The sequence below is a fragment of the Scyliorhinus canicula genome, chromosome 19 (assembly GCF_902713615.1).
Source record: "Scyliorhinus canicula chromosome 19, sScyCan1.1, whole genome shotgun sequence".
Classification (NCBI taxonomy): Eukaryota; Metazoa; Chordata; class Chondrichthyes; order Carcharhiniformes; family Scyliorhinidae; genus Scyliorhinus; species Scyliorhinus canicula.
This window is the reverse complement of record NC_052164.1, coordinates 33,447,993-33,466,124: the sequence shown is the minus strand read 5'-3', so window position 1 is coordinate 33,466,124 and position 18,132 is coordinate 33,447,993.

Here is an 18,132-nt window from a genome sequence, read left to right as displayed (position 1 = left end):
TGACAGCTCAGTCCATGCTGAATGGCAAAGTTGTGCAGTGCACAATGCACTCTAACAATCTTTGAGACTATCTCTGGTGCACACTGTAACGTGCTCCCTGACCTGTCCAGACATCGAACATGTGATTTTAAAATGCCAATTGTCCCCTGCACGATCTGATGTGTTGCTACATGCATACGGTTGTATCGTTTCTGTGCTGCATGGTTGGTCCGACAGAATGAGGTCATAAGCCATGTTCTCAATGGGTATCCCTTATCGACCAGTAACCATTCTGTAATTCCTGGTGGTGTTAGCATGGACCGGTGTAACATGGTCATATGGGCAGCACGGTAGCATGGTGGTTAGCATAAATGCTTCACAGCTCCAGGGTCCCAGGTTCGATTCCCGGCTGGGTCACTGTCTGTGCGGAGTCTGCCCGTCCTCCCCGTGTGTGCGTGGGTTTCCTCCGGGTGCTCCGGTTTCCTCCCACAGTCCAAAGATGTGCGGGTTAGGTGGATTGGCTATGCTAAATTGCCCTTAGTGTCCTAAAACATATAAGGTTAATGGGGGGTTGTTGGGTTACTGGTATAGGATGGATACGTTGACTTGAGTAGGGTGATCATTGCTCGGCACAACATCGAGGGCCGAAGGGCCTGTTCTGTGCTGTACTGTTCTATGTTCTATGTTCTAACACTGAGCTTTCAAAGACAAATGAGTCATGTGCACTTTGCCGGTTGTTTGCATTTACAATGAGGATCCTCATTTGTGCGTCACACACTATCATCAGATTTGAAGAATGGAACCCCTTCCTGTTGATGAATAAAAGTGTCATGTCATGGTGCCCTCAATGCAATATGTGTTCCATTGACAGCCCCGATTACTTTTGGGAAACCAGCAATCCTGCAGAACGTGATGGTCCTCGCCTTCATCTTCACAGGGAACGTGTCAAAGATAATAAGCTCTGAAGTCTTGTGATAATTTGCATTCATTATCTGGTGAATGTAGGTCCCAGCAGCATTCTGTGAAATGTTACGTACGTCACAATGCCATGTTGAAAGGACCCAGACGCAAAACAATTCAGTGCTGTCGTATGTTTAATTTCCACTGTTCAGGCAGTGTGGCAGCTAGAGTTCGGCTTCAGGCCTTCCTTCAACATTTCACAAAGACATCCCATTGCTTCCTTGCTGGAGTCGCCCGACACACATCTTCGCTGACATCATTTCATATCATGTCATTTGTGTGCAGACTCTTAAGGGTAGGCAATTGGTTCGCTTCTTCGCTCGATGGAGATGATGCCTGACTCTTCTCTCATGATCCCTACACATACATCGACATAGGGGCTGGTTTAGCTCACTGGGCTAAATCGCTGGCTTTTAAAGCAGACCAAGCAGGCCAGCAGCACGGTTTGATTCCCGTACCAGCCTCCCCGGACAGGCGCCGGAATGTGGCGATTAGGGGCTTTTTACAGTAACTTCATTGAAGCCTACTCGTGACAATAAGCGATTTTCATTTCATTTTCATGTCAAAAGAACTGCAAGGACTTTAAGAAGCTAAGCTATAAGTGTGTTGCTCCAGCAGAGGTAAAGCATGGCTACAGGTTTTGAATCTGCACTGGATTCTGAAATACCTGTCACACTAGCTTACAGGAGGTTTGCATACATCAACTAAGGCATTAAGCTTTGTTAAAGCATTTGAAGTAATCACTATAGCTTCTTAAGGTTTAAATCAGGGAGACTCTTAAACAGCATAGCTGAAAATACATTGAAAAATCCAAATGTACTTTGGGCAGGATTCTCCGCTGCCCGACGCTGATGTTGTAATCGGCGAACTGGCGGAGAATCCATTCCGATGCCCAAAGTGGGGGCGGCGCCAGTTTGATGGCTGTTTGTGAGTCTCCACCCCCTCCAAAATGGCATCATTATGTCGCGCGCCGCATGCCGTTGTAACAGCATTGGCGCGCCATCGGCAAGCCCACCCTCGATGTTCGGCCCCCGATGGGCCAGGTTCCCAACTGCGCGGTTGATACGTGGTCTTAGCGGTCGGGTACCCGGCGTGGCGGCTGCGGACTGTGTCCAGATCCGCCACACTCAGCCGGGATCCATTACGTTGGCCGGGGGTCTTCCATGAGGGCTGGGAGGACCGGGGCGAGTGACCAGAGAGAGGCCAGGGGCGTCTTGTGGAGTTACTGATGGCGGGTTGGGTCTGCCCGCGGCCGACTCCATGTTGTACGGCACGTCCGCTACAGGTTGTTGCCATGCACATGCGTAGCCAGGGACATGGCCATTCTCCGGCCATTTTCGGAGCGGGAGCCGGGAGTTCCTCCCGACACCGCTCCTAGCCCCTCAACGGTCCTGGAAACGGCGAGAGTTCTGATTTTGCTGTCGTAAAACGTCAGCGAATTCTCCATTGCAGCAAGAACATAGCCGCTGAAATGGCAAATGCAGCCCTTTTGCTGTGAAGCAGCTGGGAGGACATGCATGCTAACATTAGTGCCCTTGAAGGAATCAATAGCACCAGTATCAAGGTCATGATCATCTGAAACCAACTCCGTTGGGCTGCCCATATGCTAAGGATGTCAGAGTCCCGACTGACAAGGCAAATCTTTTTCACTAAGCTCAAGTAAAGACACAGAACAAGAAGATGACAAAGGAAGTTCTTCAAAGACACTTTGAAGGCTTACCTCAAGAAATGGAACATAGATGTCAATGCCTTGGAGACCTTTTCTCAGAAGAGACCGACTTAGAAGAACCTCCTGATTGAAGGGACAAATTCTTCGAGAACACCCATTTGGCAAAATGAGGTATAGAAAAGGAGCCTGAGGGGTTCAAGAACCAATCCCACCATTGGAAACTTCTGCCAAGTGAATAACTGAAGATGCAGCTCTAGGATTGGGCTTATCCACCACACAAGGACCCACAGAGCCTATGACCAGTAATGCTGAGTATCTAAGGTGGACAATCATACTCGTCAGCGACTGATCACCACATTATAATTCCTTTAATGGAATAACATCCTCATGAGAAACCAAAGTTTAAAAAAATCTTTCTTTCACTTCCTGTGATCCAAACTCACTTTATACAGTAAAGTATCCTTTTAAATAGAATTAACAGCCTCATGACAAACCAAAGTTTAAAAAAACATATATCTTCCTTTCGCTTTATTTGCATTTTAAGCAAAGAACAAAGAAAATTACAGCACAGGAACAGGCCCTTCGGCCCTCCCAGCCTGCGCCGATCCAGATCCTTTATCTAAACCTGTCTCCTATTTTCCAAGGTCTACTTCCCTCTGTTGCCGCCCGTTCATATACCTGTCGAGATGCCTCTTAAATGATGCTATATTTATATATTTATAAACATATTTATAAATGCTAAACATTAATAATGCCAAACATTCACCATGAAAACAAATGGGTCCCGATGTCTCCTGCCTCTGCTCAATGATCCTGGACTGAGAAATAAAAGTGCCAATAAAAAGGCGTAAAAACATACCTAACATTCGGGCAAGTTGACCAAGTTAGTGCTGTCCCATTAATTTGTATTCAGCCGCTTCAGAGCAATGCTTCATTCAATCTGTCAAAAAAAAGCAGGTCGGGAGTTTAAACTCGCGTCCACACTTCCGGGTAGTCGCGCTGCTCATTTGCAGCAGATCAGCGACTTAAGTCGGGGATCCAAGAGGGTGTTACTGATGTGTTAAGTGAGTTAGTTCAACGTTGACTGTAACTGGATGCAGTGAAACTAGAAACAGGCTTCCGACACAGGAGATGGTCCAACACTGTTTTATTGAACTTGCTGTGCATAATCTGCTGTGGGTTGACACTCTATTAATCTAACTGATAACCTCCTACTGGCTTGACCAGACTAGCTCTCTACCACATGGAGATGATGTTCATTGGCCTGTGCACTCTAACTATCTCAGAAGCTGTGTCCTGTCAGAGAGGGAGAGTCGTAATGCCCTGTGAGCTTCATAGTGGTGGTGTCCTGTCTGGTGATTGGTTGTTCTGTGTCGTGTGTGTTCATTGGTTATCCTGTGTGTCAATCACTGCCTGTCTGCGTCTCATTATATACATGAGTGGATATTATGACAACGAGCCATTGTGATTTTTTTTAAATTCAATTACCGGACCTGGCTATCACTGGTTAGGCCAGCATTTATTGCCCACCCCTAGTTACCCTTGAGCTATTGAGCTGCCATCTTGAACCGCGGCAACCCCTGAGGTGTAGTTACACCCATAATGCTGTTCGAGAGGGAGTTTCAGGATTTTGACCCAGCAACAGTGAAGAAACGGCGATATATTTCCAAGACAGGGTGGTGAGTGACTTTGAGAGGAACTTCCAGGTGGTGGTATTCCCAGGTATCTGCTCACCTTCTCCATCTAGGTTGTAGTGGTCGTGGGTTTGGATGGTTCTACCTAAGGCTCTGCAAATGCTTCAGGGTAGCTTCCAAATTCTCCTATGTCCAAATGTCCCTCTAAGATTTTCATTAATTCACTGTGTCTTATCTCCTGGTTTTGCTGGGTGGTATAAATTCTGTAGCAGCACAAACATTTTACACCCTACTGAGCTGAGATATGTTGCTCCACTGTCAAATCTGCTATGAGAAATTATTGGAATGTTCCTCATATGAACGCCGTGTTTAATAATCCTCATCAAATGCACCCATTATGCCCAATCTGCCATTTTCAGATCTTGGCTCCAAACATCTACACTGCCTTCCGATTTTTAATGGAAAGTATTGCAAAAATAATCCCCTTTACAAACAACTGGGAATTCTTTCCCGTTTTCCCTGATTGTCTTTTGACATTTCTCCCAAATGGTGATGAACATTATACAGTCACCAGCGAACATCCCCATTTCTGACCTTATGATGGAAGGAAGGTCATTGATGAAGCAGCTGAAGATGGTTGGGCCTATGGCACTACCCTGAGAAACTCCTGCAGTGATGTCCTGGAACTGAGATGCGTGACTTCCAACCACCGCAACCATCTTCCTTTATGCCAGTTATAACTCCAATGAAGAGGTTTTTCCCCCAATTCCGTTGACTCCAGTTTTGTTCGGGTGCGGTGATGCCACACACGGTCAAATGGTGCCTTGATGTCAGGGAAGTCACTCTAACCTCAACTCGCAAGTTCAGCTTTTTGTCCATGTTTGAACCAAGGTTGTAATGAGGTCAGGAGCTGAGTGACCCTCGCGGAACCAAACGAGAGTCAGTGATCAGGTTATTGCAAAGTAAGCGCTGCTTGATCGCACTGTTGATGATTGAGAGCAGACTGATGTGACAAATCCAATCTGGCCAATTACTGCCCTGCTTTTTGCCCTGCCCTGGGCAATTTTCCACATTGACAGGTACATGTCAGTGTTGTAGCTGTACTGAAACAGCTTGGCTAAGGGTGCATCAAGTTCTGTAGCATAATTGGCCAGTACTATTGCCAAAACATTGTTCGGGCCCATAGCCTTTACAGTATCCAGTGCCTTCAGATGTTTCTTGATGTCACGTGATGTGAATCAAATTGGCTGAGGATGGACAACTGTGATGCTGGGAATCATCCACTCTGCACTTTTGCTGAAGATTGTTGCAAATGCCTCAGCCTTGCTTTTGCACATACGTGCTGGCTCCTCCATCATTGAGGATGTGGATATTTGTGGAGCCTCCACTTCCAGTGAGTTTTTTAATTGTCCACCACCATTCACAGCTGAATATGGCAGGACTGCAGAGCTTAGATCTGATCTGTTAGTTGTGGAATTGCTTAGCTCTGTCTGTTACTTGCTGCTTATGCTGTTTAGCACACAAGTAGTCCTGTGTTCTTGCTTCACCAGGTTGACTCCTTATTTTTAGGTATGCCTGGTTTTGTTCTCGATATGCCCCCCCTGCACTGTGCATTGAATCAAGGTTGTTCCCCTGGCCTGGTAGTAATGAAGGCTATGATGGTGTAGCCACCTGGGTTGGCCACTTCCCGATTCCAAAATGGTGGCCCGCAAAGAATACAGGGAAAATTGGCCAGGCACAAGAAAACAAGCAGGTGCAAGGTTTCCTGTGTATTAAGACTTGCAGAACCCAGACAGAACCGAAACCAGCAACCATCTACATATTAATGAGCAATCCCCAGGAACAATTAGATACATTGAAACGATCGGGACCAAACCAGACTCCCCGGCGGCAGCGGGAGCCAGGACAAAGGAAGGCCAATGGACACATAGGAACCGCCCAGCGATCATGGAACAGATCCAGTATTGGAGAAATCGATCCAAATGATTGGGACTTGGTCCAATTGATTGGGACCAGGTCCGGGGTCCTCCCAAAAGGGCGCGAACCCCTGGGGACTATAAAACAGAGTCCCCAAGTTCAATTTGTCCTTCTTGGCAGGGCCTCTCAGCAGCTCGAAACAACTCTTGACCGTGACTCTCAACAAGGAGAGACCTGCCTAGCAGCTGCACCAACCAAGTAAGTCTCCAGTCAATGCACGCTACAAGATAGGCGCTCCTAGCTACTAGTCCATACCAGCTTGAAGCCTGCAGCCTCAGAATCGAACGAAAGGCCATTGTTCCCCTGACCTGGTGGGCCATTTCCAAAGCTAAGTATAGGCCTTTTAGTGTTAGAGATAGTCTAGTAAGTAGAGTTTTATGCATGAGTAGTGATTGACTGTGTATAATTAATGTGTTTTGGTTTGAAACTTACTAACTGGCGTATTGAGTTATTGATCAGCACTTGGCTTTGAACCTCGTGGTGGTATCAGAAAGGTACCTGGCGACTCTAGAGTAAAGGTTATTAAACAGAGCAATTAAGCAAAAGCACAATTAGCAACATTTATTGGCGAACTCTGATGGGACTCGACTTAGATGTGCCCCTCCCTCCCCCCCCCCCCCACTCCGAGAGAACCCACAAATTTGAATTAGAATCCAATTGGGAACAGAAATAACCACAAGTGTTCAAGCAGTTCTAATCAATTCTCCAGAATTCGGAAGTGTGTTAATGCATGTGTACTAACAGGGCTATAATGTAAACCTGATAGATTTTGTTGCGAAAAACTGTCGGGAGCTTGTATTCTGGAAATTAGCGAAAGCCGTACCCGTGTTTGCAGCACCGCTTTATTACCCCTTGTTCCAAATTTAAAGAGAATTCAGATAGGTAAAATGGCAATGAAGGCAATGGAACGCCTTATGCACCCTCAGGAATTCGTGATCGCAGCGACCAGCAGAGTAGGACAGTGTCCCGTTTGGGAAGATGAGATAAGGAAGTTGCTCAAAGGGAAGGGATGGCCGCTTTGGAGCGAATTTTGTGCAAATGAGGAAACAGGTCCCGAGGGTATAAGACATACTTGGTGGGAGAACCTGACCAAGATCCATAAGAAGAGCTTAGGGAAAGCTCGCAAGCCGATGGCAATCGTGTCCTGTCTGGCACAATCGCGAGGCACAGAGGAGGTCGTTCGGATGCTCCGTAAAGAGATAGATGAGAGGAATCGAATGAGTAAAGCCGATGTTAGTGAAATAGAGAAGGAGAATATAGAATTAAAAGGGAAGTTGGCAGCGAAAGACAGAGAGATGGATGATGCCAAGAGGGCACACCAGTCTTGTCTGGCGCAGTTAAGCAGCTTCCAGACTCAATATGACAAGGCCTACCAGGACACAAAACATGCAGTCCTAGTACGAGAAGAAACAGAACAACAGGTAGAGGCATTGCAAAAGTAGTGCAGCGATTTAAAAGCAGCATTACGAGCACTCTATGCTGCCAACACGGAGCAGAGACAAAACTCAGTAGATCACGCAAAGTGCCGGAAGCAGATTGCAGAACTGCAGTCTCTGCTTTCAGTCCAAAATGGATTCCAAAGCACATTTGGATCCCAATTAAATGAGGAAAACGGCCCCAATTGGCAGGAGTTAAATGAGACAGCACATAGGTATGTGCATGGAACACGTGGGCAAGAAAAGCCTCAGAAGAGAACAGCACCCCAACCCCCCACAGAGCAGATAGATCACACCCCAATGAATCCAGTAACTACCCACCGCACAGCCACAGCAGATGGAGACGCAGAATTCCTTTATATGACCCCCTTAACCATGACCCCAATTATGGGACGCGTGCGAAAAGATCACACCGTTCCTCCCCACCTCAGACCCCCACCAATTCTTTGCAAGAGTTAAGCAGCAGGCGATCATGTACGGCCTGGATGAGCGAGAGCAAGTGAAGCTCACAGTTTTGAGCCTGGACCCTTCCGTTGTAGCAGCCCTTCCCGACCCACAGAATGTAGGAGGCACCCTTGCAGAGATGCACACGGCGATCCTAGACGCGAAATATACCAAAGTGGATTTGGGAACAATTATCACGCACAGTAAACGCGAGATCGAGCATAAAAGGATTGACTCAATTGTTAAATTGCCCCTTCCCCAGAATGTATCAGCCCTCCGGTCGTTTTTAGGACTGGTTGGCTACTGCCAAAACCACATAGACGGTTTTGTCACCAAAGCAGCGCCCCTCTCCGACCTCCTAAATAAGAAAGCTCCTTGGGAATGGCTTCCGCAGCATACGGATGCTGTGGATGCTTTAAAACGCGCACTCATCGCAGGGGGGCACTACAGGTTCCAGACCCACTTTGCCTCTTCGCTATAGAGGTAGCTAGCACAGACCGCACCCTTTCGGCCGTGCTCCTCCAGGAACGGCACGAACTGTTAAGACCTGTGGCATACGCCTCAAGAGTTTTAGATCCTGTGGAGCAGGAATTTTCTGCCTGTGAATGGCACCTGCTCGCAGTTTTCTGGGCAGTTCAATATTTTTCATACATAACCGGACTTAACCCCATCACAATCCTCACGATGGACGACTTAAGGACGTCACAGTAAGCCAGGTCCGAGCAGCCAGATGGACCCTTCTTTTGCAGGGACAGGACATCACTGTTAAAAGGACTAAAACTCACACTTTCCTTGCCGACAACTGACAGTACCCAGGCACCCCTCATAAATGTGAGATTATCTCACCACTCCACAACACAGGCCCCTTCATCGCAAAAACACCTCCCAAGAAGTTAGGTAGTTCAACCAAGAGACCCCAGCCCACAGACACGTGCACACCCTTGAGAATATATGTGGACGTCTCTTCCACAGCATTAGATGGGCAATGCATAACAGGATGCGGAATTTATGTAGAGGACACGCAGGGACGTGCCCTAGAAGAAATCTCATTTAAGCTACCAGGACATTTAGGCTCGCAGGCAGCAGAACTGGCAGCAATTGCGTACATTGTAGATCACTCCGATTCCTTCCCCAGCCCAGCAGACATATACTCGGACAGCCTCTATGTCTGCTACAGCCTAACAGAATTCCTACCCCTGTGGGAAGCAAGAGGATTTGTTTCCGCAGACGGGAAACCCCTCCCATCAGCCCCATTACTCCGACATATTTTAGAACAAGCAAAGGACAGGACATATGGAATCATAAAAGTTTGCAGTCACCACCGTTCTTCCCCACCTGGAAATGTAAAAGCTGACGCACTAGCTAAAGCAGGTTCCAGACATGGTTACTTTTGGAACCCCCCCGGAAGCGCCCCAGTACACGCAGCTCAGGTCTCACAGACCAATATCCAAGATTTAGAGCAGGCCCTAAAACAAGATGAAAATCTCAGGGAGATTTTAAAGGGAAACTTCCCAGCACCGTACGATAAGTTTAGGAATTCTCTGACCACACATGACGGTGTGATCCTGAAAGACACTCTTTATGTGGTTCCTGAGCAGGACAGGAATCAACTCATTTGTTTGTTCCATGACAGTCATGGACACCAGGGAATTGAGCCCACGGTAGCCCACCTCAGGCAGCTCTGTTGGTGGCCGAATTTAAAAGCAGATATCACCCACTATGTTGAGAATTGCCTTATCTGTGCCCAAAACAATCCGGACAGGTATGCGAAAAAAGCTCAACTCAGCCACACCCCGCCCCGTTAATGGCCCCTGGACTAACCTCCAGATTGATTTTATAGGACCCTTACCCCCTTGCAGAAATGGTTACAAATATGTGTTGGTGGTCATCGACACATTTACAAAATGGGTAGAGGCATTCCCATCAAGAACTAATACGGCAAAGACCACAGCCAAAATTCTGACCCAACACATCTTTACGAGATGGGGACTCCCCCGCAGCATTGAATCCAACCAGGACGCGTAATGAAAAACGTCCTAACAATATTTGGCATCACCCAAAAATTTCATATCGCCTACCACCCCCAGTCAAGTGGTATTGTCGAAAGGATGAATCGGACCCTAAAAGCCACCCTCAGAAAGATGGTTCAACAGAACAACAGCACTTGGGACTCAGTCCTCCCATTTGCTCTCATGTTTTTACGGAACACTGTTTCCGCATCCACAGGTTACACCCCCCACACTCTCATGACCGGACGCCCCATGAAAGGCACAGAATTTTTATTAGACTTGACCAGCCCCGAAGTGACGGCCCTCACACACAAGAACGCAGTAAGACAGCTTGTTGAGAATATTAAAACGGCTCAGCTAGCAGCCGCAGTAAAACTAGGCACCAGAAAGAAACAGAGCAAGGCTTGTTTCGACAAGACAGTGCATGCGACTGAGTTTGCAGTAGGACAGCAGGTTATACTATCCCTTTACAACCCCAGCACATTCCTGTCAGCCAAGGACTCAAGTCCGTACTCTATTTCGGACAAAGTAAGCCCCTCCATGTATAAAATAAAGTACCCCAACGGAAAGACTGCATGGTTTCATATTAACCAGCTCAGGGCATATGGCTCGCAGTCCAACCACGCACACCATGTCATGCTCGCCGCAGCAGACAACCCCGCCCCGCCCACAGGAGACGCATTAATACCTTCCCCCAGCACGTCCAGCCCATCCACGGACTCGACCTTGACTCCGCCCCCTAACTCTAGACTCCGCCCCAGAACGCCCACAAGCAGCAGCAGCAGCGACAGTGACACAGACTTCAGCCACAGCGCACCTCCCTACTATTCCCCTGCAACAGGCCCCACACCCAGCGAATCTGAACACGATTCGAGTGACCCCTTCCTGATCACATTCCTTAACAACCCACACCCAACACCACTGCCCTACGATGACGACCCCGACTCCATTACCACAGAACTAGGCACAAGTATTTGGCACTGTGACAATTCGTTCAGGCTCGTCCGGAACGATGAGATGGACCCCAAGTCACATCACGCAGCTTTGGCAACCCTTATCCATACAAGAGTATAGCATCCGGGAGAAGAGGATGACATTGAGCCTGACTCCCAACACGAGAATCTCTTTGCGACCCTGTTCGCAACAGATAACTGAGGTGCCCAGATGATGTTTTAAAAAGGAGCCACTTGAGAGAAACGGTGTCCTTTCTGATGGAACCTGCACGATATTTGTTGCATGTTTGTTTGTTGTGTTTGTGAAATGTTCTTTGTTTCAATTTAAACACCCTTCCACAGCCCCATGCCAAATTTGTCCGCAGATACCTATGAGAACTTGACGGTATGCTTATCAGCCGAAACCGCTGAGACCTTGCCCGATCCCAGTTCGTAACTGCTCTTCCGATTCGATGGTAGAGGCATTACTGCAATCCCCACGGTGACTACATTCTTGCCCGTTCTTGTCGGAAACTCAGGCAGTGGAGAAACGGCAGTGGTCCCCGCCCTGTCTGAGGACCCCCCCCCTTCTGGTCAGCCAAGCTCAGGTAGAGCACAGCCCGCCCTACCCGGGGATTCCATCCAACTCTTACCCGTCGCGGCCCATACGCAACTCTTTTTGGCTCTTTTGGTTCAAAAGTTTTTGTTTTGTTTTAAGGTGACCCCTCAGTTGCTACCCCTCCTGCTATTTACATCCTCAAACATTTGGATGATAAATCGCACGGCTGCGAGATGGCTCGCACTGTTTCAGTATTTTTAAGTATGTCTGGTCCTGAAATTCGGTTTAAAAAAAAATTTAAAAATGAGGGAGTCAAGATGGTGACCAATTATAAAGGGAAATTGGCACTAAAGGACAGACAGATTAACACAAGATAATCTTAAGCAAGATAATAACAGAAATCATGCTTGTATCCACAGAATTCCAGAAGCTCCAGGACAAGAAGAGAAGGAAAGAGAGAAGAGAAGAGAAAGATGAAGACGACCTCCATCTTTCTGTACTGGACACTATGGGCAGAATTCTCCGCTCCTCACGTGGCGTGGGAGAATCGTGGGAGGGCCTCCCGACATTTTTTACGCCCCCCTGGTGACCCCAGCGATTCCCCCCCCCCCCCCCCCCCCCCCCTCCCCCAACGGCATCGAGTGGCCCGATTGGCACAGGAGCACCACGACTGTGCTCGGGAGGGGACAGGCCCGCGATTGGTGCCCACGTCTTGCTGGGCGGCTGAGGAGAAAGACGGCCACCGTGCATGCGCGGTTCGTGCCGTCTGCGTGATGAAATCATCCGAGGTCGAGGCCGGGAAAGACGGAGGCCCGCTCCTAGCCCCCCCGGGTAGGGGTGAATTAGGTGCGGGGAGCGGGCCCCGAGGCCGTCGTGAACCTCGGCATGAGTAGTGATTGACTGTGTATAATAAATGTGTTTTGATTTGAAACTTACTAACTGGTGTATTGAGTTATTGGCTTTGAACCTCGTGGTGGTATCAGAAAGATACCTGGCGACTCTAGAGTAAAGGTTATTAAACAGAGCAATTAAGCAAAAGCACAATTAGCAACAGTGGGCCATGAGGTTACAGATTGTGGTTGAGTGCAATTCTGCTGCTGCTAATGGCCCACAGTGCCCTGACTTGAGTTGCTGGATCTGTTGGATGTCTATCCCATTTAACATGGTGGTAGTGCCAGATACCACGATGGAGTTTCTCCTCAATGTGAAGATGGGACTTTGTCTCCACAAGGACTGTGGTGGACAGATGCATCTGCAGCAGGCAGGTTGATGAGGATGAGGTCAAGTTTGTTATGCCCGCTTGTTGGTTTCCTCACCACCTGCTGCAGTCCCAGTCCAGCAGTTATGTCCTTTAGGTCCTGGCCAGCTCGGTCTGTGGTGGTGCTACCAGGTCATTCTTGATGATGGCCATTGAAGTTCCCCCACCCAGAATACATTCTTTGCCCTTGCTGCCCTTAGTGCTTCCTCCAAGGGGTGTTCAACATGGAGGAGCACTGATTCATCAGCTGGTGGTGGAGAAGGCACATGTTTTCTTTGCTCATGGTTATTTTTAAATTTCCAATTAAGGGGTGATTTAGCATGGCCAATCCACCTACCCTGCTCATCTTTGTGTTGTGGGGGTGAAACCTACACAAACACGGGGAGAATGTGCAAACTCCACATGGACTGTGAACCGGGGTTGGAATTGAACCTGGGTCCTCGGCGCCATGAGATGGCATTGCTAACCACTGTGCCACTGTGCCAACCCCTTTCCTTTCCCATGTTTAGCTTGATGTCAAGAGACTTCATGGTCGATGTTGAGGACTCCCAGGGCTCCCTCCTAACTGTATATAATTCTCCAGGGATCTGTCCTGCCGGTGGGACAGGACTTACCCAGGAATGGTGATGCTGGTGACTGGGACATTATCTGTAAGCCATGTTTCTTGAGTATGACAATGTCAGGCTCCTGCTGGACTCATCTGTGAGACAGCTCTCCCAGTTTTGGCACAAGCCCCCAGGAGGACTTTGTAGTGTTGACAAGGATGGGTTGGTGTTGGACTTCCGGTGGCGGCGATGACGTAGGAAGCTGCACATTTGGGAGCTCCCATTTCAAACGGACATTTCGGCTCTTTTTAGAGCCCAAAACAGAAATTTTTCGACGTCTCCCGGTGGGAGAAGGTGTGCTGATCGACTTTCTCCGCAGTTCATGACTCGAACTCGGAGTGGAAAGGGGGAACAAACGGCAGCAGCTCCACAGAAAAAAAGGGGGAAGGAATCTAAGATGGCGGCCGGCGGAGCTCCAGAGGAGTGGAAGCAGTGGGTCCAGGAGCAACAAGCTGCTCTCCTGTGCTGTTTTGCAGATTTCAAGGCTGAGGTACTGAGCTCTCTGCAGGAAACAAACAGAAGGCTCTCGGAGATTCAGACGACCCAGGGTGCTGCCATCAAGGCGTTGCAGACGCAGGCCACTGAACGAGAGGAGGAGGCCGGGATCCTCGTGAGTAAGGTGGAGGGGCACGAGGCACTCCACAAGAAGTGGCAGAACCGCTTCGAGGAGCTTGATCGCCGCATGAGGCGGAAAAATCTGCGGATCTTGGGCCTTGCGGAGGGGCTGGAGTTGTCGGACCTGACAACCTACGTGGCTACAATGCTGAACTCGCTAGTGGGGGCCGGGTCTTTCCATCTGCCCTTGGAGCTAGAGGGAGCACACAGAGTACTGGCCAGGAGGCCTAAGGAGAATGAACCCCCGCGTGCGGTGCTGGTGAGGTTCCACCGGTTCAGTGATCGGGAGTGTGTGCTGCGCTGGGCCAAGAAGGTGAATTGGGAGAATGGGATAGTATGGATCTACCAGGATTGGAGTGCGGAGGTGGCTAAGCGGCGGTCCGGATTTAATCGGACGAAAGAGGTGCTTTACAGGAAAAAGATAAAGTTCGGAATGTTGCAGCCCGCGCGCCTGTGGGTAACTTATTCGGACCGGCATTATTATTTTGATTCCCCGGAGGAGGCGTGGGCCTTCATGCGGACGGAGAAACTGGACTTGAACTAGGGGTTGGGGGTTGCGGGGTCGGTTGTAATACTTTATTGCTGGATTCTGCTGTTGCTGTGTTCTCTTTTTCTTTACTTTTGCAATTTTGATATGGTTATTTATGGGGGTGTTGTTCTGTTATTTTTTTTTGCTGTGGGGCATTGTTTGAGTTTTGTATCTTGCAGGGAGGGTTGGGGGGTTTGTTGCATTCTATGTCGGGTTGGGGGTATGGAGTGGGGCTGGTATTTGGGAGCTGCGTCAGAAGTGTGTGGTGGGGCAGTGCGAAAGCGCGGGCTTCCCTCTGGTTTCCCACGCTGCGGGGCTGGGGGGTGGAGACGATGATGGGGGAGGCGGGGCCTTAACTGGTTCTTCCCCACGTTGGAGCGGTGCCTGGAGGAGGGATAGGATGGGGGATGATCCCACTTTGGGAGGGGTCGGGTTATTGGCGGGAGTTTCCGGGGTCAGCAGAAGTTAGCTGACCCACGGAAGTATAATGGAGGACGGTTCGCAGCTAGGAGGGTTCCTAGCCTGGGGGGGAAGGGAGGGGGGGAAATGGGAATACCGGGTTGCTGCTGGTAGGGTCAGGAAGGAGCTGGTGGGGGCTGGGGGGACAGAGGTGAGGTTTTGTCGCTGTGGGGACTGGGTCGGGCGGGGGGTGCTGGCCTGGGGCGGGCAGTCGACGGGCTATGGCTAGTCGACGGGGGAGGGGGGGTGGGACGCCCTCTGATCCGGTTGGTCACCTGGAATGCGAGAGGATTGAATGGGCCGGTGAAGCGGTCGAGGGTACTTGCTCATCTGAGGGGGCTAAAGGCAGATGTGGCAGTGCTTCAGGAGACCCACCTGAAGATGGCAGACCAGGTCCGTCTGAGGAAGGGATGGGTGGGGCAGGTTTTCCACTCTGGGTTGGATGTGAAGAATCGGGGAGTGGCGATTCTGGTGGGGAAAAATGTGTCGTTTGAGGCATCGGAGGTGGTGGCGGATAAGGGGGGTAGGTATGTTATGGTTAGGGGCAGGCTACAAGGAGAGAAGGTGGTAATTGCTAGTGTGTATGCCCCAAATTGGGACGATGTGGGCTTTAGGAGGCGTATGTTAGGACGGGTCCCAGATCTGGAGGCGGGAGGTCTGATCATGGGGGGGGGACTTTAATACGGTGTTGGATCCTTCACTGGATCGGTCCAGCTCAAGGACGGGTAGGAAGCCGGCGGCGGCCAAGGTACTGAGAGGGTTATGGACCAGATGGGTGGGATGGATCCATGGAGGTTTGTGAAGCCGAGGGCACGGGAGTACTCTTTCTTCTCCCACGTACATAAGGTCTACTCTCAGATAGACTTCTTCGTGGTGAGTAGGGAACTGATTCCGAGAGTGGAGGAGGCTGAGTATTCGGCCATTGCAATCTCCGACCACGGGTTGCGGCAAAGGAAATTGCTGGAGTGAGAGACAAGAGTGGGAATGTGGTGCGGAAGGGGGTAGAGGTGAATGAGGTCTTCAAGGACTTTTACGGGGAACTGTACCGGTCGTTGCCAACGGGGGAGAGGAGGGGAATGAAGAGGTTCCTCGATGGGCTTTCTTTCCCGAAGGTGCAGGAGGAGCAGGTGGAGGGGTTGGGTGCGCCGATTGAGCTGGAGGAGCTAGTTAAGGGGATCGGGCAGATGCAGTCAGGGAAGGCACCGGGGCCGGATGGGTTCCCGGTAGAATTTTATATAAAGTTTGTGGACCTAGTGGGCCCCTTGCTGGTGCGGACACTTAATGAAGCGTGGGAAGGGGGGACTTTGCCCCCGACGATGTCGCGGGCGCTGATCTCGTTAATCTTAAAGAGGGACAAGGACCCCCAGCAGTGTGATTCATACAGGCCCATATCTCTCCTCAACGTAGATGCCAAGGTGCTGGCAAAAATCCTGGCCACCAGGATAGAGGACTGTGTGCCAGGGGTTGTACATGAGGACCAGACAGGATTTGTGAAGGGAAGGCAGCTGAACACGAATGTGCGAAGATTGTTGAATGTCATCATGATGCCGGCGATTGAGGGGGAGGCAGAGATAGTGGTGGCGCTGGATGCGGAGAAGGCCTTCAATAGAGTGGAGTGGGGGTACTTATGGGAGGTGTTGGGGAGGTTTGGATTTGGTGAAGGGTTTATTAGATGGGTGAGGCTGCTATATGAGGCCCTGATGGCGTGCGTGGCCACGAATGGGAGGAGGTCGGAGTACTTCCGGCTTTACCGAGGGACCAGGTAGGGTTGCCCCCGTCCCCCTTGTTGTTTTCATTGGCAATCGAGCCGCTGGCGTTGAGGGATTGAGAGAGGTGGAGAGGTTTGGTGCGAAGTGGGGAGGAACATAGGGTGTTGTATGCCGATGACCTGTTACTGTATGTGGCGGACCCAGTGGGAGGGATGCCGGGGGTGATGGAGCTGCTAGCTGAATTTGGGACCTTTTCAGGTTATAAACTAAATTTAGGCAAGAGTGAGGTGTTTCTGGTGCACCCTGGAGACCAGGAGGAAGGAATTGGTAGGCTCCCGCTTAGGCAGGCAGGGGAGAGTTTTAGGTACCTGGGGGTGCAGGTGGCCAGGGACTGGGGGACTCTTCACAAACATAATTTCACCAGACTTGTAGATCAGATGGAGGAGGAGTTCAAGAGGTGGGACATGCTGCCATTGTCATTGGCGGGGAGGGCGCAGTCCGTCAAAATGACGGTGCTTCTGAGGTTTTTGTTCCTCTTTCAGTGCCTGCCCACCTTCATCCCCAGGGCCTTCTTTAGGAGAGTGACTAGCAGTACCTTGAGCTTTGTGTGGGCACATGGGACTCCGAGAGTGAAGAGGGTTTTCCTGGAGCGAGGGAGGGATAGAGGAGGGCTGGCGCTGCCCAATCTTTTGGGGTACTATTGGGCGGCCAATGTGTCAATGGTGCGTAAATGGGTGATGGAGGGGGGAGGGGCGGCGTGGAAAAGAATGGATATGGCGCCATGTAGAGGTACGAGCCTGGGTGCCATGGTAACGGCGCTGTTGCCGCTCTCCCCTAAGAGGTTTACCACGAGCCCGGTGGTGGCGGCGACCCTAAGAATCTGGGGACAGTGGAGACGGCATAGGGGGGAAACAGGGGGCTCGATGGAGGCTCCATTGGGTGGCAATCATCGGTTCATCCCGGGGAACAAGGATGGGGGATTTTGGGGGTGGCAAAGGGTGGGCATCAGTAAATTGAGGGACCTGTTTATTGGCGGGAGGTTTGCAGGCCTGGGGGAACTGGAAGATAAATTTGGGCTTCCCCAAGGGAACATGTTCAGATACCTGCAGGTAAAGGCGTTTGCTAGGCGACAGGTAGAGGGATCCCCTTTGCTGCCATCGTGGGGGACGATGGACAGAGTGCTTTTGGGGGTGTGGGTCGGAGAGGGGAAGGTGTCTGACATCTATAAGGTCATGCAGGAGGTGGAGGAGTCGTCAGTGGAGCTGAAGGCTAAATGGGAGGGGGAACTTGGAGAGCAGATAGAGGACGGGACTTGGGCGGATGCCTTGGAGAGAGTCAACTCTTCCTCTTCATGTGCG